This window comes from Indicator indicator, chromosome Z (genome assembly GCF_027791375.1).
Source record: "Indicator indicator isolate 239-I01 chromosome Z, UM_Iind_1.1, whole genome shotgun sequence".
Lineage (NCBI taxonomy): Eukaryota > Metazoa > Chordata > Aves > Piciformes > Indicatoridae > Indicator > Indicator indicator.
In genome coordinates, this window is record NC_072053.1 from 79,218,252 (window position 1) to 79,243,069 (window position 24,818).

The window sequence follows — 24,818 nt, forward strand, 5'->3', positions numbered from 1 at the left end:
AGCAGGACAAGGGAGGTCATTGTACCCCTGTACACAGCACTGGTTAGGCCACACCTTGAGTCCTGTGTCCAGTTCTGGGCTCCTCAATTCAAGAGAGATGTTGAGGTACTGGAACATCTCCAGAGAAGGGCAACGAAGCTGGGGAGGGGTCTGGAACACAAACCCTCTGAGGAGAGGCTGAGGGAGCTGGGGGTGTTTAGCCTGGTGAAGAGGAGGCTCAGGGGTGACCTCATTGCTGACTACAACTACCTGAAGGGAGGTTGTAGCCAGGAGGGGGTTGGTCTCTTCTCCCAGGCAAGCAGCAGCAGAACAAGAGGACACAGTCTCAAGTTGTGCCAGGGGAGGTATGGGCTGGATATTAGGAGGAAGTTCTTCACAGAGAGGATGATTGCCCATTGGAATGTGCTGCCCAGGGAGGTGGTGGAGTCGCCATCGCTGGAGAGGTTCAAGAAGAGCCTGGATGAGGCACTTGGTGCCATGGTCTGGCTGATTGCTTAGGGCTGGGTGATGGGTTGGGCTGGATGATCTTGGAGGTCTCTTCCAACCTGGTTGATTCTATGATTCTAAGATTCATTTTTTCCTGTCAATTGCAGCATGTCTCAAATATTCTAAACTGACTCTGACCTTCAAACTTCACTATACTGCTTTCTCAGTTATGTTTTATTATTCTTGACGCAGATTGATTCCTTAAAAGTTGACTGAATTTCTTCAAATCCCTAGCTGGCTAGTTTGTGCCTTTGAAAGCTACATTTAATTATTTTGGGAGGTAGTGGTCTGTAACTGTTGTCCAGAAAGCCCTCCTGTAGGAAGAACTGCATTCTTTGTATTGCTTAAAGCATTTTTATTAATTTAGTTACCTGACAAGATTTACAGTCCCTAATTGCAAAGATCTATCTTTTTTCTTCTTTTTTCTTTCCCAGGCAACTCTACCACATTATCATGTGACAGGCATTTTTAATTTTTATAGCACTGTTTTATACAACTGCCTCAGTAAGATTTACACCCTACTCAGAGCAAAATTATTTGAGAAAAGCAAGGTTTTCACAGTCTTGTGAAAACATACTTCCTCATGTTCTGCTTTTCTCATAAATTCCTGAGAAAAATAAAGCCCAACAGTCTTCTATAACTAAATAAGCACCTACATATATGTCCAAATTACACCTCTTCTAATTTTTTTTTCCACTACTTCATTAAGTAGCACAGATTAATTTTCACAGAGGCCAACACTATACAAAACTCTAACTCATTTAGTGGTTACTTCTGCGCTTTTATAAATTCTTTGGGTTTGTGCTAGTCTGGAAAGTAAGGAAAAAAACTTCAGATGAACTCTTGATATCTGGCCTCATTATGTATTTTGAAGTTTGAAAGGGAGGATATATGCAAAAATATATATGAATATGTATACATATATACACTACCTGCAGAGCCTAAGAAAAGCATGGTGTATCTGATGGCTTGCGGTGAGAGGAAAGATCAGCACTTCCCTGAAATTTGAAGATGTGTTATTTGAGGTATCAATTCTGACCTGCAGTATCACAACCACAGTTGGCCTACAGCAACTGAAGTATGCCACTGCTGTTCCATGCATCTTTTTGCTCAAATCTAGATGCTTCCAGGTTTTGGGTTAGAGACGGAGGTCCTGCAAGCAAGCTGCTAAAGTGTTCAAAAAAGCAGAAGCTAGAAAAAGCTAGCAGACAATTGACAGCTTTAAAAATCCTCAAGAAATATCTCAAGGTATTTCCTAAGTAATTGCATAATTTTATTTTTTTTTTTTGATATTGAGATACTGAAGTGGTTATCTAGAAATTGCCTAGCAGCTACAAAATGGCAAAGGACGCATCCCTGGATGTGTCCTTCTTTTGAGAGGGCATAGAGAAGATATCATAATGTCATAGTGGGTAATAAGAACTGGTTGCAATTTTTTATTCTTATGAGTTTTGTTTTGTTTTGTTTTTTTTAAGTATCTTTCTGTACAGCACAAGGTACTTTCCCCCCTTTCTATTATAATGTGTTCCAACTAATCTCATGCTTTAACAAACTCTAGTTCCATAGGGTGTGTATACATGTTGAACTCACTTATGTTACCTGATTCTTATTCACTCTTGCACTGAAAGAAAAGTGTATCTGATGACTTGCTATGAGAGGGAGACCAGTATCTCCTTAAAGTCTTTGAAGGTCATATTTGAGATATTAAAATAGTGACCTCTGTTTCTTCATTTTTCACATTTAAATATTTAAAATCCAACCTTAAACTTCATATATAACAAAACAATTTATACCTATATATACCATATATATATATATATATATACCATATATTATACCATATATTATACTATATATATATACCATATATACCATATATAAACATGCAGAACCAAGAAGGAAAAAATGTTGAGAGTGAGTGAAGATATATTTCACATTAAGGGATGAATGGATAATGGATAAAATACACAGATAATGGATAAAATACAAATTATATTTGGGAAAAAGTAAAGAATTTTCCAACTTCTGTCAAGCACAGACTATACTTTATTACTTTTTTTTTCCACTTTTTGCATAATTTCTCAGTTTCACTGGCCATTTTACAGGACTTGCCTGAATTGCATGATGTAAAGTGTAGCATGTTTGAAAAAACTGTGGAAAGTCAGAAGGCTAGGACAAATGTCTTTGACCAAGTAGGGCTATGACTTCTTACTTCTATGAAATGCACCAAGATTCAGATAGTGTCCGATGTGTTTGACATTGCCACAAGAATAATAATCTGTAGGTACAGCTCAGAAGGTACCAGACTGACTGAAATATCAGCATTTACTTGCAGATAGCTAAATAAGATTTACCACAAAGCTACACTTTATATTCTTTTACTGTACTTCCTCCTGTCAAACAACACACACACACTGCATTTTAATTTCCAGGAAAAGAGAGTTTGCTAGACTGAGAAGATGAGCTGATCATACAAGTAGAAATGTTGACTCTCAGATCTACAGAAATACACTTGTTTGGAATGAAAGGATGGCTGTCCACTCACTTGCCTCACTGCTTAGAAAGGCACAGATGGAGTTGAGGTCTGGAAAACAGGTGCATATAGAATAGAATAGAATAGAATAGAATAGAATAGAATAGAATAGAATAGAATAGAATAGAATAGAATAGAATAGAATAGAATAGAATAGAATAGAATAGAATAGAATAGAATAGAATAGAATAGAATAGAATAGAATAGAATCAAGAAGGTTGGAAGAGACCTCAAGGATCATCGAGTCCAACCTGTCACCCTACACCTCATGACTATCTAAACCATGGCACCAGGTACCACGTCCAATCCCCTCTTGAACACCTCCAGGGATGGTGACTCCACCACCTCCCTGGGCAGCACATTCCAATGGCCAACCACTCTCTCTGTGAAGAACTTTCTCCTCACCTCCAGCCTAAACCTCCCCTGGCGCAGCTTGAGACTGTGTCCTCTTGTTCTGGTGCTGGTTGCCTGGGAGAAGAGACCAACCCCCACCTGATTACAACCTCCCTTCAGGTAGTTGTAGACAGCAATGAGGTCTCCCCTGAGCCTTCTCTTCTCCAGGCTAAACAGTCCCAGCTCCCTCAGCCTCTCCTCATAGGGCTTGTGCTCAAGGCCTCTCACCAGCCTCGTTGCCCTTCTCTGGACATGCTCCAGCAATTCAACATCTTTCCTAAACTGAGGAGCCCAGAACTGGACACAGTACTCAAGGTGTGGCCTAACCAGTGCTGTGTACAGGGGTACAATGACCTCCCTGCTCCTGCTGCTCACACTATTCCTGATGCAGGCCAGGATGCCATTGGCTCTCTTGGCCACCTGGGCACACTGCTGGCTCATGTTCAGCAGCTGTCAACCAGTACTCCCAGGTCCCTTTCTGCCTGGCTGCTCTCCAGCCACTCTGACCCCAGCCTGTAGCTCTGCATGGGGTTGTTGTGGCCAAAGTGCAGCACCCGGCACTTTGACTTGTTGAATGCCATCATGTTGGACTCTGCCCATCTGTCCAGCCTGTCAAGGTCCCTCTGCAGAGCCCTTTCTACCATCTTGGTCTTGCTTTTTGTATAGCACTTACTAGAATGCATGTATTCATCAGGGATTATTATTATATTTGTACTATTGCCCTCCTGTGCTCTCCTCAAAACTCCTCTCACACTACCCACTGCCATAGTGACAGTGTTCTGTGACACCATAGCATTTATAAAATCTGAAGGACAGAATGTCTCTCATCACTTCCCTTTCTCCTCCTAACAAGTATCAGTAATTACATGGTGAACTACTTTGAATAGAATTGTGAAGATGGCTCTAATTAAAGAAATATCATTGCCCATCATTTCAGTAAGTACAGGTTAGCTCTTTACAAGGCTCAGTAGCACAGACTTTTAGAAAAAAAAATCCAAACAACAAATAAAGGATGCACATTTCTTTGTGTCTTCAGGAATACCTGTTGTTTTGGACACCAAAAAACTTCAAAAACACATGCTTTTGGTCTTTCTCTGATGAGGCTTCCCATGAGGAAATTGAGCCCTGTTCTGTTTTCTCAGCTGAGAAAACATTTGATGCACAGCACACATACAAGGTGTGAAAAAACCTTTGGGATTCGGATTTTGGCACACAGAGAATGAATTGATGACTTCTAATGACACCTTAAAATGCCCATGAGATGGCAAAGATATATGCTACAGCAGTATGAACATGCATAAAGACTTCTGGTTCTAATAGAAACATTTACTGACTCAACAGAGTAACAGGATAGGAAGAGGCATGACTTCCCAATGTCTGGTAAGAATTACAGTATTAAAAGTATAATCAAAGGGGAGCTTGTGGAATTTGTGAAAGAACATAAAGAAAAGAGGGGGATGAGCTTAGTTTTTCACTCAATATTGTCAGCTGGGAAAAAAAAAAAGATGTGATAGAAAAAAAACTGCAGGGGGAATCAGTGATGGTTACTTAATTACTTAATTTCCTTTTGAAGTCACCTTATTCTGCTGAGCTTCAGAGACCTGCAGGACCAGTAAAAAATGCCTTTAGAAAAATCTCATTTTTGTATAAGAAAATAGACAAGTTTTAATTTCTAACGGTGCACAACTTTGGGGCTGCAGTTTTTAGAAGTTATTTTTCATGCACTTCTCAATTAAGAAGGGGATACCACTTTCTTTGGCTTTGGTGGGTTTGTTTTTGTGTGTTCAGTTTAGTTTGGTTTGGTTTACACATCTTTCCACTTCTTGATAATTTTTAATTTACCTACGAAATGTGGAAAGGAAAAAACAGATCAAAGTGATAAAACTAGCTGAAACAATGCTGGAGAAATCCAGAAGCAATTTGCTGCTCATTAGGAAAGATGTCCACAAATATCAAATAATAACACTGGAAATCCAAAGGCCATCATGGTATATCAGTGCTGAACTTAGAGCTAAAGAGTTGGTTCTACCAACTCCAGCAGATGGGATCTAATCTCATAAAAACCAATCCACCTTCCCATTTTGCAGCCTACAAAATCCTTCTGAGTAGTCGCAGGCTGCTGCTGCTTTTCCACAAGATTATTTCCTGGCTGAAAGCAGCTGTGGGTCAGAGGCTCCATTCACATAGCTGCTCCTGCTACTGAGTGGAGTTCCTAACTTGGTCCTTGTTTATGACTAGCTAACTATTATTCATCCCTCTATTAATGGCAATATTGCATGTCCATCAGGTTTATTATTATAATTATTATTACTATATGCTTATTGATCCTGTTAGAACACCTTTGTTATCCTGCCATCAGTGTTTGCTCTTTCTGGGAATCAATGCTGAGACAAGATTTCTGCTACAACAGTCTGAAATTCAGTATGAATCGACTGTGATGGATAACTGTGGCCAGTTAGGTCCAGGGTGACTGCAAGAGGACCCAATGAAACTCCAGAATGAAGTGAACTGTGAACAGTGCTGGGTAAGCACAGTGATGCTGACAGATGCTACTGGTTACATAGTAACCTGAAGACAATTCAGATCATATCCATCTCTTCTCAGCCATGCATTGCAGCTGTTCACAAAACATCCTTACATGTCCTGTGTATAGAAACTACTGAGTGTTGGTGACCAAATAAAAGGTGATCTCGCTCTCAGTCCCTTGTCATGTCAGGATTAAAATCTATGTAACTGAAGTCAGGAACAGTTCAAAGCACAGTGGTCTCTGAGAGCTATACTTGGAGAACAGCCCTGGGAGAGGCTCGTTTCAGTGGTGTCCAGTGATGGAATAAGGGGCAGTGGGCACAAACTAGAGTACAGGAAGTTCCACCACCACCAAAAAATTCTTTGAGAGTGATGGAGAGGTGGAATAGGCTGCTCATGGAGGTTGTGGAGTCTCCTTCTCTGGAGACATTTAAAACCTGCCTGGATGTGATTCTGTGTAACCTAGGCAAACCTCTTTTGTCAGAGGATTTGGATTAGATGATCTGTGGAGGTCCCTTCCAACCTTCACCACTCTGTGATTCTGTGAGAGAGACGGCAATATCCCATAATTATACCACAGCTGCTGCTCTACTTAATAGATGCAGATGGATAGCAGGCAGCCAAAACTTCTGTCCAGCTTCATGCCTGTCTTCACTGCTTTCCTTCTTTTTCAGTCCCTAGGTAAGTACTTTGTACAGCTCCCCCAGGGGACACTTTATCATGGCTGCCACAGAAGCTCCTCCTGAGTCACAGAATCAGGTGGACACTGTTGTTTTACTTCAACAGGTTTAAAAACTTCAAGTCTTTGAAAGTGGGCAGAAGCTGAAAACATCTTAGCTACAGCTCCAATCTGATTTTCAAGTGTTTGCACCTTTTGTAAGATGGGAGCAATAGCACTGTTGCCTGTTCTTTGATGTTTGGGTGGCTGAGTTTTGTCTCAAGCAGAAAGCCTTCCATTTATATCCATATGCCTAAGAAATCAATACTGTGAATTCAAATAACACAGACTTTTAGGATAATAAATAATACATCCAGCAACAAACCTGGCCACTAGAAGTCAACAAGGTACAGTAGTTCCTTATATTTGGAGACGAACAGACCAAGCCAAAACCTTAACTCTTCAACCCAGCTCTGTCTAAGGTGAGATGGTAGGAGGTCATTTCCAACCTAACACTCAAAGTATGGTCCTGAATAACAGAAGAATCAAACTGTCTCCAGAAACCTGTGTAGCTGTTCAAACTTGTAGGCAGTTTAGACTCACTATTGCTGCTCCATGTCTTTCATGAAAAATTAATTCTCAGCTGCAGGTCCTTGTGTCATCCCTCTCTCCAAGAAACTGTGACTTACATACTGGAAGTAGTGAAATGTATTTTACTCACTTTAAAATTTCAAGAATATGGTCATTAAAAATGAGCATCACTGAGCACTAATGTTTTTGTTAATTGAACCTCTCTGACATGCAGTCCCTTAAGTATCATGTACTAAAAGTTCAAAATAATTCACCCTGACATGAATATATTATTCCTTAAAAATGCCAGGACAAAACAGTCCTGTCCTGAGCTTGCTCATGTATAGTGATCTAGTTGAGGAAGATCCTCCCTACTGCAGCAGGGGTTGGACTAGAGGACCTTTGGAGGTCCCTTCCAACCCAAACCATTCTTTGATTCTATGGTTCCTATTTGTGCTTTTGTGATGCCAGGTTGCTTCAGAAAGGATTTGTTTCAAACTCTAAGACATTATTCATTCTAAGATGTTGTAAGACACATTTCTTGTTAGGGTAAACTACTTGCTCTATAATTCTTAGAAGTTATTCTGATTCTTAAGCTTATCACACATACAGACATGTGAAGTCTACTTCACATTCAGTTTTGCATAAAAACAGAACATTTTGAAGAAGTAGTTACACTCATTTTAATATCCAAACCCTTATTTAATTTGGAGAAGAAATCAAGTTTGCAAAGAAAAACATTAAAAGGTTAAGAAATCCCAGATTCAAGGTTGTCATAGTACCTTCTCCTTTTTGGGTGCATATAAAGAGATCATATTTTTTTCTCACAAAGTAAACACTTTCTCACTCAGTAAACAAGAAGAAAATGCTTCCTTTAAGAGCATCTATTCTGTGTTTTCTTTTCACTCTCTTTAGAGAATGTGAATCCCTATAGAACTTTCCACTAAATCTTTTTTAACCTGTCTGAATAACACAAGGCAAATATTTTGAATGTACATTTAATTTAAGAATGGTTGCTCTGGTTTAGGCAGTCTTTTTCTATCTGCCACAAAACTGTGGTCTTGTGCTCTTGGTTAAGCATTCCTGTTCCTTATTTCAAGTGGTCCTCTCAAGGTAAGAGAGGAACTGCTGAAGTGGAGGAAGAGCACTCAGATAGTGATGGGAGAGACCTTATGACAGATAGAGATGAAAATGAAGTTTTATCCATAGAATTGTTTCCTGATGAGAACAGTCCCTCAAACCACATCAAATCATGAAACCTCCCATTGGGTGTTTTCTCAGTGATAGCTGACACAGGAAGGAAGCAATAATTATCAGTATTGATGATCCTGTCCTCCAGTTTTCTATCTGGGCCCATTTGTTTCTAACAACACAGATCAAGTATGCCACACAAAGCTCATAAATATGCAGTGTTCTTGGTCCTACCCAAGAACCCAGAATTACTTTCATTCCCTGCAAATATTACATGACTTTTGCCTTGTATATTTTTCTCATAGTTCTCTCACAGCCTATCTAAAAACACAAGACATTTTTATTTTGTCTTTAGCATACTGTTGTGCATTTCTTGATGATAGAGAGAGGCTAAGGGTAGGCATAGTATAAATTAAGCAAAATTACTTGCCCTGGTCTGGTGCTGTGAATTAATTCATAATTTGTGTTTAAAAACCATATCAGCTGTTACAAATGATAATTTCTAACAGACTTGAAACAGGGCAAAAGTTTTGGAAGAACTGAGAGGCTTCAGCCTAGAGTGAAAACAAAAAGGTATTCATTATACATCTGCAGACTTTAAATGAGATCTATTTCCCAGTTCTGTGGCAGGTATAGGGCTGAATCTGGGAGCTCTGAATGCCAAATCAATGCTCAGCCATCCTCACAAAACTTACCTCAGCTTCTCAATTCATACTTCTCAAGGCCAGGTACTGTTATCAAATCCAATCAGTTATCATGATTTATAATTTCCAAAAAGTTTAAGTTGTCATATCTTTTAATATTTTTTTCAAACTAGCAAAAAACTTCTGTTAAATTCAGTCCCTGCACCTTCTCATGTCACAACTGTACCATTAATTCTGGCCATTTCTGTGACTAATTTGAAGTCACCTGCTGTTATCTCTTCTCTGAGAAAATTCAGAAAGAAAGAAGTAGGTGCCTGGATATTGGGCTCTGGCTCTTACTGGGGATTGCAATCTTTCTGCAGTGTATTGTTATCTTGAATTGCAAGAATTGATTCTGAAGAGACTAGACAGTCATTCATTTTGAGGGGTGTGTTTTTTTTTTTTCTTTAACCTCCAAATTTCTATAACATTCATAACACAAAGGTTTGGAATTCGAACTTCATTTATACTTTGGCTGTAATTCAAGAGAGAAAGGGGGGTTCTATCAGCACAATCAAGGACAATACTTGGTCCAGACTCCCTGCTCTCAAAAACAGTCTTTTGGCAATTATAATTTTTGAGGGACAAGGACACCTGCCATGGCTTTCAATGGGATCCATGTTTCCCAGCAGCTGCAATTCACATCTTTTCATAGAACCACACCTGACATTTTTATTGACATAGATAGGTACCAAATACAGTAAATGGTGGAAAATTTTGTAGGGTGGCAGATGGGCTTGCCTAGGATACTGAGCAAAGACAGTACAAAACAGGAGGCTTACATCTAGTCCTTTCACAGTACTACAGTCTTTCAAGTGAAAGTTAACTAAAGTCAGAGGAAGACACCAAAAGACACAAGTACCCATGAAAAAGGGAAAATATGAGAGTCTTCTCTTTCCAAGCCTGCTTCTCCCTCTACCTGGCAGGTGGGTGAGGAGTGCAGTGACACCAGGGGTAAAAGGGAACTCCATCAACATACTTCATACTTCTCATGCTCAGGTGTCAGAGTGCTTCTCCAGTTTTCTACACCACAAAGAATGTATTTCCTAAACTGCAACAACATCCCAATAAATGAAGACAGACTCTGGAACACACTGAATCTTTTGCTGGTCCACACACATTTCAATTGTGTCCATGGATATTTCAATTGTAAAAGTCATATAAGCTTTTCTTCTTTTTCTTTTTTTCTTTTTAATACTACTAATTAAAAAGAGTATTGGGGAAGAGAACAAATTTAGTAATGAATTTTTAAAAGCTGTAAAAGAACAGAGTACTTTGAATGATAAAAAGTGCACTTTGCAAGTGCAGGGAAGAATTACATGAGCAGTGCTTTGCCTTTTGAGACTCTGAGTGAGGCTAATAAAGGGCAGCCTCATTTGTCAGGAAACAGCAGCAAATCGATTACATGAGATCACTCAAACTGCTGCTCCCCTGCTGAATGTAGGACCAGGCAGCTGGCAGTTCATGATCTAAGCCTCGCTTACTGGCACAATTTGCAAGGCTCATTTCCCCAAGCCTGGGAAATCCCTTCCACAAACGCACAACCAGGATGCAGCCTCTGCTTCCCTCTTCATGAAAGTCCTCTCACACATCAGACCTGCTATGTATCACACTGTGGGAGAGGGCACAGCTTGTGTAACCTTCTGGTTTTGATAAAAGGCTTCAAGGGTGACCTTGGCTGTAACTCCTCCCATCCCCTCTCTCCAGGGATGCAAACTATCACTGCAATGCATATGAAACTCTTGCAAGAAGCAAGTCAATGCAGCCTGGGTATGAAACAGAGCCACTGAGATGACTGTAAACATGAGCAGATGTTGCATTCAGGTGAGTCTGTATCCTTGAGAAGCCAAAATGGAGCACTGCTGATATTAAGAAAGTGTACTAATCTAGCCTTCAAACAAGACAAATGCACTGGCAGGTCTCCATCTGTCCTGCTGAAGCTGACAATACTGCCTAGACAATAATTCCATGTTTAACTTACAGATGGATGTAGCATGCATTCACAAATTAAAATTAAAAAAACCAACAACAAAAACAAACAAACAAACAAACAACAAACCCAGACCAAAAACCTGCAGCAGCAGAACTATTCATATAGGACTAGAGTTTGCAACAAAATCACTCGTGTGCTTGCCTGCATCCATTTCCCATTTCCACTCATATAGCTAAACAACTTTGTGGTGAGCAACTCAGCAAAGGAAAACCTGCTGTTGTGCAGTACAGGAATTCTATACATGGAAATGACTTGTATGGTATTGCAAATGCTGAGGTCGGACAGGCCTGAGATTCAAGATATAGGACAAAGATTAAAGCAAGGTTACTTGTGTTCAACACTTTCTACTAGACCTCGAAGGAGGTCACTGTCCTATTTGTATTCTTCAATGCTCCAGCAGCTTTTACCTGTAAGCTTGGATGTGTACACCACATGTTTTGAATGCAAGAACTTTGAAGGGATTGCCTGTTGGTATGTGTATGACGCTCGTGCTGGAGACAATTTGGATTGGGAACTACACCCCACGACAGACTACAAAGAATAATACATTAATGAATACATTATTTTCAATCACTGAAAAATTAGCACTGTATCCCATGTGGAAAAATATACTCTAGAATATCCACTCTTTCTCACTGATTAGATTATTACTTTGGATGGAAAAGTTTCATGGTTTTTGAGGTTTCCCAACTATTAGTGGTTTCCAAGTGCATAGTGTTTCTTGTAACTGTGCTGGGGAGTACTATTTGGAAAGTGTGGGCTTTTCTTGATTCTGCTATTTTCTTGTTTTCTTTTTTTTTTTCTTTTTCTCCACATAGAATAAAACAACTTATCAGACACAAAATCAATTCCTAAAAAGGTCATCCTGACATGAGTTCATTGTCCTATTTCTAAAATATTTTTGAAATATTTTGTATTTCTTATGGCTTCCCATATCCCTCTTCTTCTTCCTGTGTTTAACATTTTCAGAAATGACCACGTTTTCATACTTAATAGTCTTCTGCAGGCAGAAAGAAGTAATATCTATACTTATTTCAATTTTAGAAGTTGCAAAGCTTGAGTAAACTGCATAAAGATGCAGATTATAAATTCAGATTGCTTTTTTTCCTCTTGCTCTAACATTTTGCTGCAGATCATTACAGCTTTGTTAGGTAAGGAGTGTCACTGAAATTGCAAACTTCTCGAGCTTTCTAAATTTAGGTGGTCACAGCAGACACACTCCATAAATCTAACACTGTAAAGGAGACCTCATCCCCAGGTATTACTCCTAAGCATTCTGTTACAAATAAATATTTATTTGTATGAATGCTATAGTTAAGCACTGACCAAACCCATAGGAATAAAATAAGAGGTTGCAGAATGTTGGTTTTTTTCTGTACCATCACTGGCAGCTTTCTCCTGTGGCCTGTCTTTTAAACTTTCCCCCACTGACTGTTTTTCACTTAGATATATTTGACAACACAGAGCATTTTCAGACAAGATCTTCACACATGTCACTGATATCCCTTTCAAATTTTATCTCTGGTATCAGAGTCCTTACAAAAGGTGGCCACCTCTGTGAAAACCTTTTTTAAACAGCAACACATTCTGGCCAAGTTCTCAGAGTAATTCAAAATGCTTCCATCATTGTTTGGGTGACAGCAAGAACTCCAATCATTCACAGGGCCATACAGTTTCTATGACCACACTGTGCAATGCAAACAGGGCAGAAAACATTTCCCACAGTGCTGTTTTTGTTGTTTTTAAATCCTGCAATGCCCTCTGAAACATGAACAGATTTTTGTTAACAAATAATTTTACCACAAGCCTTGACTCAGAGAATAGGGCTGCACTTAGCATTGATCGAGTTGTCAAAGCAGACTTTTTGTCTTCATCAGCCTCATTGTGAGTGAAGTTCATTTAATGCTTTGCTAATCAGAGGTGGTCATGTTTACAAACAATAATGTGCCTAAGCACATCAGACCTCAAAGAACGTTCTTAATGAATCTACAATAAAAATAGGTCCAATACTCCTCAAAAGTAAATGCATTTGTAACTCAGGCTGCTTGAAGCATGGGCAGAACTTTCTCAGAAAGACAGTTCTATACACACTGAAAATGGAAATATATCAATTCAGCCCAAATATTTTAACAGTTTCAATTAGGATTGCAGGCACATTAGCATCTCAGAATCCTCATGGTGCAAATATTCACCCTCTCTTCACAGAAATGTATTAAAAGCCACAGAGCCTTTAAAATGTTTACTTTTCTTCTTTATTTCCCTGAGCCATCTGTGAGCCTCCATGCAAAGCATCAAAAAGCTCTCTTTCCCCATCCATTCCTTCATCCTCTACATAACTGCACTTGTACAACGAAACTTGCCGGGGTGATCCTGTTGCAGAAACACTCAGCATTTAAAGAAGGGGGAAAAAAAGATCAGATAATAAAAGGTCAGAGCACTGAGAGAGCAGAAGCAGTAGCAGCAATGAAAAGAAATTGTAAAAGATGCAATCACCTTACCATTCATTTTGGCTTCCTGCTGCCCTTAGTGCTTTCTTGAGTGGACAGCAGTTAAGTGACAGCTTTCCTGTCTTTTAAGTGCCTTTGGCTGCAGACACAGGCATTTTTACAAGTGCTGCACATTTAACCTTGTTCGGAAAACTACCTCTGTAGGAAATAAGTATAACTGAAAAGAGGTTGAGGTTTCCAGAGCCTTGTGATGTCCCCTGCGGGAAACTGCAGGGCCAGGTCATGGTGGAGAACAAAAATGCACACCACCCTGGATGGGCTTGGTGTTGTAAACCTAGCAAGAGAGGGGTACAAGACCCCACTGTCACTGAACAGTATGCATGCAACACCTCTGGCAAAGATGGTGAAAAATCCAAGTGGTCTTGCTTGCTTGCAAGATTTGGGCAGGACCTCATCAGTTTAATTAATCACTGGGGAAGGTTGAACAACGCTGCTCTGATTATAAAGTAATGGGTCCATCAGGCACAATTAGAGCCCAGTTGAAACACTGTAGTTTGCTTGAAAACTATTCAGGTAAACAATTCTGGGTCCTGGATGGGTGTCCTTTCCTAATTAATCCATGGAGAGCTGAAGTATTAGCTTTTCCTCAACAAGGCATTTCCTAATATGTGATAGTACTTTGCTCATGCTTCAAGCCTTGCTGATAATTAAAGGCAGATTTCCTTATAGGTATCCATTCCATCACCATAGCATCCTCTTAGAAATGCTTCTCCCTGTGGCATGCCAAACTGCTGTGCTATTACATCATTCCCAAAGGTGCCACAAGTGACATGATGTAAGAAACAGCATCAGGGAGAAAGAAGTGCTCTCAGTGACATAATGTTCCAGAAAGCATTTCTTCAGTGACAAGAGATTTTACAGGAAAGGTTGCCCAGCTACCCAGTTGAAGGGGGAAAGCTTGGTGACACCAAATAACATTCAAGTTCTGTGAATTTTAAGTGCTAGCAAGTATCCAGAAAAAGACAGGAATATCTGTTTATTTACAAATTCAGTATTGCAAATAGATTCATAACTATCTCTAATCTAGCATCAATATTTAGATGTCTGATTTTGACTTTTGAATACAAAAGAGGTCTGACTAGTTCTGTTAATAGCATTTAACTTGGTGGTGGGGTGGAAAGTGCACTTGAATCTAGTCCTACAGAATACATGGCAGAACAACCATGTGAAACACACAACCAGATCAGCCTCACTGGAATAAGTTGGTTTTAGTGCATTTACTAAAGTACAAAAATGGTGCCCACTGCTCTCATTTTCTCTTTTCAGTTTTCACATGTCAATCTGAACATTTACTCAAAGGTGAGCAAATTTTAACTTGCATTTTTCACATGTGGAAGCTGATGCCTCAGAAGCATGTCTCTTCAAACTCCCAGAGCAGGTCAGTTATTAGTCAATTCAAGCAAGTCATGACTCCTTCCAGCAAGAGCCAGTCATAAATGATGCTGCTCTCCTCATCCACACATCAACATAATGTGTGTTTCTCTAATGGTGTCCTGAAGTTAAACTTCTTGGGCAGCTCAGAGGATGCTGAGACTTACCACCAGCTGGTGGTAAGAAGTTTATCCATGTCACATAATGTAACTGCTTAATTTCCAGCTATTGTTAAATTTATTCACCCTACAGATGTGCTGCCTTCTAAAAGCACCATTACATAGCTGAGTACACACTTCAGTTATGAAAGTCACAAGGAATTTGTATGGGTATGTTGAGACTGTGAGGAAAAGGGAAGGGAAGGTTTTACCTTAGGTCGAGGTGCATTTCAAAGGATTACATCCTTGATGTGAAGAACCACTTAACTCAGATTTCATAGCTAAGAGAACACCTCAAAAACTAATTGAACACTCCATTCAAAGAAGGCACTGTATGTGGAAAGCATCTTATCTGAATCTCAAACCATAGCTGTAACAGCTGTGTGACTTACCCTTTTTGTTAGATTGGTGAATATTCCAAGGGAGGGTTTGTTAAAAATGAAAGTTTTCTCCACCTTAATGTAAGAAGATCCTGACGTGCAACAGTACTTGCATGGAAAAGTAATCTGATGAGCCAGATGGCCATTTCCTGTCTGATGGTGACAGGAGTCTCCATGACAAGTATCTGTATATCTCCAATTGAATGAGAAGGTGCTCCTCAAACAGCTGTTAACGCGCATTTCCTTTAACCCAGCTGGCTGTGATTTTACAAAACCACCCCAGCAGAACCACTTTCCATTTCCAAATGAAATACTATTCTACATGACCACTTCTGAAGGATGAGTTTGTGCTTATTTAGAAATGTATGACTTGATTGCTTCTGAAGTAGGAGTGGCCCAGCAAAGTATTTGGTTCCTTCCATGTGGGCGGTAAGCACAACACGTTTAGGTATACAAGTAAAAGCAGAGACCGCAGCAGTTTCCTTGGGGAAAATCTCAAGACCTGACTGAAATTCACAGCTACAGGGTCCATGTACCAGTTGGTTGAAGGCTTCATTGTGAAGGTTCATCCAGTTACCCAGTTCCAAGTATGTCCATTGTCTCTAGTCAGACCATTGTCTCATGTCTGTTGACAGCTGGCTGTGCCCTGGCACCACCCTGAAACCTCACATTTATAGCTAATGAATTAACTTGAGTTTTGTACTTCTAACTTACCTATAACTTGAAGCCCCTTAGCTCTTGTCACAATCTTAACCTAAACCAAAGCAAATCAAGAAAATATTTCACTGCCACATTTCCAAACACTTATTAGGGTTATAACTTGGTGGGGTGGGTTTGGTTATGCTTTGTTGTGGCTTAATATTTTACACCCCTGTTAAACCTTTCCCAGCATTAAGAGTAGTCTGAGGCTAGCCTGGAATGTAGTGACTGTCTCATCTGCCAAGGGATAAAGAACTTTCAGATAGTACTTGATTCCTTTCAGGTTCACCCCAACAGGTCAAGATTTCCTTGAGCCACTGGAGAGCCCTCTCTCACACTTATAAAAGTGTAACTCTGGGCTGGTAAAGGTGAAAATACAGAGAGACATCTCTCTCTCTCCTTTGGTCAATACAGTATTTGTTGAAAGCATCAAAACACTGAAACGAGGATATGAAACGTATGTTGCACTTACTTTTACCTCAATGGCTCAGTTAATAAAACCTACACTTCTGGTTTGTCAAGACTGGAGGACCCTGTTCACAGGATGCCCCAACACCTCACATATTCCTGTTTGTACAGATGGAGTGCCTCTAGTTTCTGAACCTACAAAAGTACTGTTCCTCTTTGTGCCTCAGAAACAGCAATTTAGGATACAGAAGCAATTTCCCCCCCTAATTAAATAGAGATGCAAACCATTGTAGCACTTTTTCACTATGATAGCTCACTAACATTCAGTTGAATAGGCTTTTCATAATCCCAGAAAGTTTCACACTGCATTCAGATTAATAATGGCATCAGAGCTATGAATTTCTGGGCTCCCCCTGGATTCCTTAAACCATTTGGCTGTGTCACTGAAGTACAGTATAATTTCCTGCTGCTCTCCTTCAGCAGCACCTTAGATTGCCATGTACAGTGTAGCTTTCAACAGTGATCAACTGGAAACTGAATTTTCTCTGATTGATTATAATCAATGGCAAATTACAGCATCTTAGATTCTCACTGACATACATATTCAGTTCTTCAATTCTGCAAGTTCCTCCTTAATCAGAGCAAGCTATGGATGTTGGGTTGAAAGTGACAAAACTGGGATTACTGCAGCTATTTTGTAAGCTACATGATTTAAGCTGGTGTGCTCAGTCCAGCTACTGCTGAATCCTGCTAGGCAATTTCAGAAGAAAGGACTGTAACCTGACAGATAGAGCTAAGCCCTGATGGCTCAAGGGCCTATCATTCAAGTAAAGGAGCAGGCTGCTTCTTCTAAGGTAAGAGGACTTTTGGTGTAAGGGCTGCTAATCTAGCAGACTGCACCAAATGCAGACAAAAAGAATCTCTTGAAAGAAGAAAAAAATCCTCTTTGCAAACTCTTAAGGTTCTCAATAAAGGCTGTACTCTCTCTTTTGTGTGTGTCTGTGCCTAGAATTCTATGCAGCAGCATTGGCTGTACTCTGCTGTGGTATCTTATAATAAGGCCAACCAGGGAACATTTTTCAACAGCATTTCACCCTCCCTCTCCCTGAAGCTCTCTCATGCGTCGTGCTCTCCTGCGTTTTAAGCTGGAAATTAGGTTCTGAGAAGAGTAAGACTGAGATAAAATCATCTGAGTATCACAAACATCCCCATACTGTGTTCTCTGCATGTGAAAATAAAAATCACTCCTCCTGCTTAGCCTCCCCCTGTTTTTACATGGAGTCTGATGATATCTGAGAGACAAAACCCTTTATCTTTTATTAGCAAGATGTCTTAACCCCCTGCAGGTGAATCTACCTCCCCTAGAGCCACCAGAAGTGGTCTTGAGAATCTCCTGTCTCCAGACCTGCTTCGGGCGACCCATTCTTGCAATCCCTCACATCCTCAAGATGCTTGTCCCCAGTGTCAGGCAGCATGCTATTGATACATCCTGTGTGTTAATGTGTTATTCATATTTCTCTGAGTTCATCAGTGTCTCAGTTTGTTATTCTTGCTGTTCCTCAGAATAACAGAGCTTAGTGAGGCAATTTGTGCTCAGCTTCTGCAGCGCGTGCAACTCAACATGTTCTATGCAAAAATATTACAGAAAAAATGGCAACTACATCTGATCATCTTTCCTCCTGAGATTCAAAGCACAATAACATTCTTTCTAACTGTACTCAACTGTGGGGGTTTTGGTGGTGGTGCTTTTTGTTGTTTCTTTTTTTTTTTTTTTTTTTATAATACTTTCTACTGTGGAGTTGCTCAGATGCTTCCTTCGAAGGAGCACTTTCACCTCCTCACACTGGTTTTAGCTCCTGATGGAGACTCACTTGTGATCATGTCTCATTGGTGTAAATAAGGAATAATGCCTCTAATGTCACCACAGTCACAGTGGAGTCAGAAAGGAGAGAGGAGTCAAGCCCTCAGTGTTGCATAATATGCAAAGTGGCTTTTATACCAGCGCTGCCTGCTAGTGCACTGACAGAGCTTTGCATTGGATTGACTTTTCACAGGTGAGAAGGGAGATTTCTGTGCCAGTATAGCCTACAGGAAAAATATAACCTTATGTTGAGAATTGATTTAAAGTATTAAAGGACTATAATGAAGTATTTTCTAAGGCAAGTTGCCCTAGCACAAATGAAGTCAAACACTCCAATTTTGTTAGATTTCAGTGCACAGGAGGAACAGAATTTTTCTCCTGCTATATCGTCTGTTGAGCTCAGTCTGCATTCATCCTCTCATGCATGCATGAGATCAAGTATCACGAGACATGAACAGAATAAGATCAGATATTGCAAGTTCTTCAGCCTCTGTCTTCTGCTATGTAGCACCTCAGGCACCAAAAAATGTGCATCAAAATATATTACTTAGAGATATTTTCACTTTGGGCTTCACGTACCAGGGAATGAACAAATATTTAAAACAATGTAACTGACAAACATCTGCCTGCATTATCCATGACAAATAGATCTTCCAGATTCTGCAAGCTACACCCTGTGAAAATATAATATAAATTCTTATTTTTAGACCAACATGCTTTGAATTCTGCAGAAAACAAAAATCTGCATAAATTAACACTTCCACTCAAGGAATTGCAAGAACATATCTGGTTAACTAAGTGACTAAAACCACACTATGTTTCTTTTATCTCATAATGAATACAACATGTTCTCTGTTTATACTGCTTTAGTGTATAAAGAGTGCAATGGATTTGGGTGTTACAGTCCCTCAAACTTTCATAAATTGCAGCAGAGAGGAACTGCATACAGTACACCTGCTCTGCATCCACTTGGCAGTTACTGTTCCTTGACACCATTCATGGTCTAAGTAAGCATTATGATGTGGCACCTCCATGCAATTCTCCATGTCACAAAGCTCTCTGATGAATGTAGCTGGGTTTGATTTTTAGGGTCTTGCTTCTTTCCAGGTTTGCCATGCTGCAACTCTATTGCATAGATGGTCTAAAGAGAATTCTTTATGTTTGTTGCAAAATGAAGTGGCTGATATTTTTCCTTACATCTTTGTATCTTACAGTCTTATAAAGCTGTGCTTTCTCTGAGGCATCTTCACTGCAGAAACATCTAGATATACTCTAGACTTGGAATAATCACAGAATAATCATCTGCTTGATATCAATACTCTGTATTCTTCTTTAAACTTCTTTTCAGAGCAAATAAATTTCTCTGTACATGAGGCTTGATCACAATTTTAATAAAAAGAGCCTGACTTCAATGCTATAGTCAGGATTCCTCACAGTATTACTGTGTTTCAGAGGGTCATAGAAGCTTTTTCAGGTCTGCACTTGCAAGCCAGCTGCACTATGTTGAAAGCAAAAGTTTATGTGCTAACCTTAACTTGTATTTGAAATATGTACATGAGAAATGGATTTAAGACTACAGAGGTGAGGTGTGAACATCTGCATGTAAACCAGAGGAGTAAAATCAAATTTGAATTCTTTCAGTTTAGCCACCAGAAATGGTTATCTTGGGATTTTTGAGGACATGATAATCCTTGCCTGTCTGTCTGTTTCACACTGTTGTGACAGAAGAGTATGTTCAGAATGAAAACTGCACTGTTCTTCCTGACATCTTCTTTGAGAATATGAAATCCTGCAGGAAATATGCATCCAAAATCTGTTTGAGGGCTTCTTCTGCTCTCCCTGCTCTCCCTTGTTTGCAGGGGCTAACAGCTTCACAAGCTCAGGAAAGTTTTTCAGTCTGTACCCTATCACCTGGAAAGATGTTTGTGAGTCTTCAAATGCTGTAGGAATGATAAGTAACATGGTGCAGTTGTTGTTGTGATGACCATATGGACTTCACCTCGAGAAGTTATTTTCAGAAAGAAACTCATCATGATATTTCAGTACTAAGCACAAAAGGAAGGGAAACGTGCATGATTTGATTAATAGGCACAAAGATAAACAGGATTTCCATCAAAAACATAGCATCCACACATAAAAGGCAGAAGTTTGCTGCTTCTATGATTTACCCAGTGCTATGAAGAATTTGGAAAGTGCCCACTGCAGAACATCTTTTACTATCTTCGTATATTATTGTGTCATCATACGCAGTATTTCACAGCAATGAGGCATATCTTCTCCTGTGGACAGAGTGAAATCCAGCAGAAATGTATTCTTGCAAACAATGTTTCTAGACTTTGAAGACTCGTTAGAAAAAAAGAAAGTGAAATTTCCTATTAAAGACATATTCTCATTTTTTTGATGAAGTGCAGATGGAACCACATGATGAGGAAAGACAAAAATCTGAGTCTAAAAAAAAATTAATTTCATATTAATTGTACCATGAGGAGGGAAACAAAGCTGGTAATAGGGCTGGAAGGCATTTTCTATGGGGAGAAGCTGAGGGCTCTGGGTGTGTCTAGTTTGGAGAAAAGGAGGCTGATGGGCAAACTCTCTGCAGCTTCCTCAGGAGAAGAAGGGGAAGGTGTTGAGCTCTTCTTCCTGTGATCCAGTGACAGGACACATAGGAATGCTCTAGGGGAGGTTCAGATTTGACAACAGGAGACATTTCTTTACTGAGAGGGTGGTCAAACACTGAAACAGACTTCCCAGAGAGGTGGGCAATGTTTTATGCCTGTCAGTGTTCAAGTGTCGCTAAAAAAATGCTTTAACTTCTGGTTAGCCCCGAAGTGGTTGGGGAGTTGGACTGGGTGATTGGTGTGGGTTTCTTTCAAATGAAATATTCTATTCAAGTCTAATCTAGTTTATGTAGACTTGCTATTGCTCTCAGTTTTTATATTTTGTCAATTACACATTTCTCCTTTCACATAAAGAATCACAGAATCATAGCATGATTCTAAGTTGGAAGGGACCTTAAAGACCAACTAGTTATAACCTTCCTGCCATGGGCAGGGACATCTTTTATTAGATCCACTCCATGATCTTGCCAGACATAGAAGTGAGACTGACTGGCCTGGAGTTCCCAGATGTTCTTTTTTTTCCCATTTGAAAAAGTGGAGATTATGTGTCTCCTTCTTCAGTCAGCAGGATCTTGCTGCACTGCCATGACTTCTCAAACATAATGGAAAGTGGCTTAGCCACTTCATTTGCCAGTTCTCTCAGGACCTGTGGATGCACCTTATTAGGTCTCATGGACTTGTGCTCCTTCAGGTTCCTTAGATGGTCTTGAACCTGACCATCTTCCACAGTGAGTGGTTCTTCATTCTCCCACTCTGGGACTTTGCCTTCTGGAACTTGGATGATATGGTTGGAGCACTTGTCAGTAAAGACTGAGGCAAAAAACACATTGAGTACCTCAGCTCCAGTATCTGCTCTGAGTGACTGATCTTTCCTCTTCAGACTGCAGAGGGGTGAAGTGGATCCTGCAAGAGCACCTCAAGCTTTGAGGGAAATATCATTCTCTTGCAGGTCCCTGACATTTCAAGCTTCCATTCTTCTGCATGTACTCTTGTACATCATGATCCTCTCCCTCCCCACCCCGCCACAGAATGCACCTGCTGATCACCTTGATGAGTGATTTTTACTTCAGTTAATTCCCACTACCACTTTGATTCCTCACAAAGATAAAAACAAATTACAGATACAAGCTCTGATGCCAGTTGGTCATTGAAACAAGAAACAGAAATTTAACAGTAAAGCAAAAGACAAAGAGTGATGGATAGCAGGGTATTTCACTTACTGTGTGCACTGAAATAAAACTGCATGCTCCAGATGGTGTAGATAGTATGGACATGCTGGAAGGTGTCCAGAGGAGGGTCACCAGGATGATCAGAGGGCTGGAGCACCTCTCCTATGAGGACAGACTGAAAGAGTTGGAGCTGTTCAGTCTGGAGAAGAGAAGGCTCCCAGGTGACCTTATTGTGGCCTTCCAGTATCTGAAGGGGGCTACAAGAAAGCTGGGGAGGGACTTTTTAGGCTATCAGGTAGTGATAGGACTAGGGGGAATGGAGTAAAGCTGGAAGTGGGGAGATTCAGACTGGAAGTGAGGAAGAAGCTCTTCCCCATGAGAGTGGTGAGAGCCTGGAATGGGTTGCCCAGGGAGGTGGTTGGGGCCCCATCCCTGGATGTGTTTAAGGCCAGGCTGGATGAGGCTCTGGCCAGCCTGATGTAGTGTGAGGTGTCCCTGCCCATGGCAGGGGGCTTGAAACTGGATGATCCTTGTGGTCCCTTCCAACCCTGACTGATTCTATGATTCTATGAATTAAACACAGCTCTTGTACAGAGACTGGTAGTGAGACTTTCTCGGAGTTCCTGGAGCAGGTTGAACCCTTGTGTTATGGACAAACTGGTCAACCATATGTCCATGAAATGCAGGTGCATGAGATGCAGATGTAATCCTGCTACACTGTCTGGGATCACTGTTGCAACCACTGCCAGAGTTCCCACTGATTTGTTTTCTGCTGCATGCATGCAATGAATTTCCACCTGAAAGATTTTAGTAAGTAACTTGCTCTGCTGGGAAGTAGAGCTACCCAGAACTAGATCACAGGGATTTTTTTTATCTGGAAAGAAACACCATTAACTAATTATACCTCAAAACATGAAATATAACCTGTAAGACTTTAAACACTGGATTGGAATGGAAGTAAAAAAAATAAAATAAAATCCAAGATACAGTAGTATTTTCATTATGAAATCAATTTGCCCAAATGGGCTGTCATTTCCAAAGCACAATGAAAGATTTCAAGATGAAATACCATGCTTTGCTGTTTTCTGATTAACAAAAATGTTTTCTCTTTGTTTTTATTCTGGCAAAACCCCCAAATCTTTTGGTTATTGTTGTTTTATGCCAGCCATTGTGTTTGTCTTTACAAAATTTGTGGTTTAAAAGAAAATAAAAGCTGCATTGCTATAATCATAGTAGTCTAAAAAATTCAATCAGAAGATAATTATAATAATAAAAACTCTTTCAGACTCAGTGAGTTACAACTGCTAGAAAAAAATAAGGGTGTCTTTTCTCTCTTTCAGATGAGTAATATGGTTTGGAAAGGTTGTACTATCTGTCTTTATTCAAGTCACAGGATGAGAATGAATTCAGTTTATCATAATTGACAGGCATCCTTCGGAAAGAAAGAAAAGAAATGAGATTTGTTCTTGGTCAGCCTGAATTCCTTATATCTAATGAGACTGTGAACACATGTGAGCTGTGCTCTTTTATTATGTTGCAAATTATTCTTGGTAGATTTACTTTAACTTACAACACAGTCCTGCTGTGGTGAAGAACAAAATTTTATTTTGACTGAAGTGTGATGAAAAATTATAATTTTCATTTTGGCAAAATATCAATGAAATGAGAGTACAAAGAAATTTTGACAGTATCCAGACTTGATGTGAGTACTCCATAAGGTCTTTTAATGAGACTGATTCCTGTGCATGAGGCATTCATAGATGCTGAAGATGTGAGAGAAAAGATAATCTGGCACAGAATCTTACAAGACAGGGCCAAGAACAGGCACAGCTGTTTCACAGTGTAATGTTCTTAAAAGTTTCCATACCAACATACGAAGACTATGTCTTGACCTTCAGGACTAATGAAGTCTTGTGCCTAGCAAAATGTTTCCTTTCCTCTGAATTTTCATATGCATTCCTTGATGTGTAGAAAAAAAGTGCACATAGTCTGAATACTCTTTCTTTACTGAACGCTTTCTCAGGATCCTTTTCCTCTTGTAGGCTTGTTGGTACAAAATTAACAGGAAGTAACTAGCTTCTAAGATATACCCATTTGCTAAATTTGACTCAAACTGAGGAGTTTATTCAAGTTGGTAAGAGATCAATTCATAGCCATAGAGCACAGCCACTCTGACCTTCTTCATTTAGGAAGTGAGTGTGCAACTTGACAAAACTACAGAAGACAGCAAATGTCTTTGGTAATGGTGCTCAGTAAGGCAACCCTGAAGAACTGGTCAGAGAACAAGAAGATTGCTGCAAGCTTGAGAGCATTACCTCCTCTAGAAAGCTGACATGAGAAGTATGGAGGACTCTGAAGGAAGATAATGAGATTGTAGGATGATTCTAGTTTGAATAGAGGGGCAAACAAAATCAACCAGATAATGATGATGAGTTAAAACGCCTTACGTCAACCTTAGATATCAGCAAGTAGACCCTAAATTTAGGCTATTTTTGGTGAGTTTTTCAATTCACATTTCATATAATCCGAGAAACAAGCACTGCTGTTACAAATTTTCTCACTGCTGACTTTTAATGATAGCTGCTCTTCTTAAGTGAATCAAAAAATCTTTCAA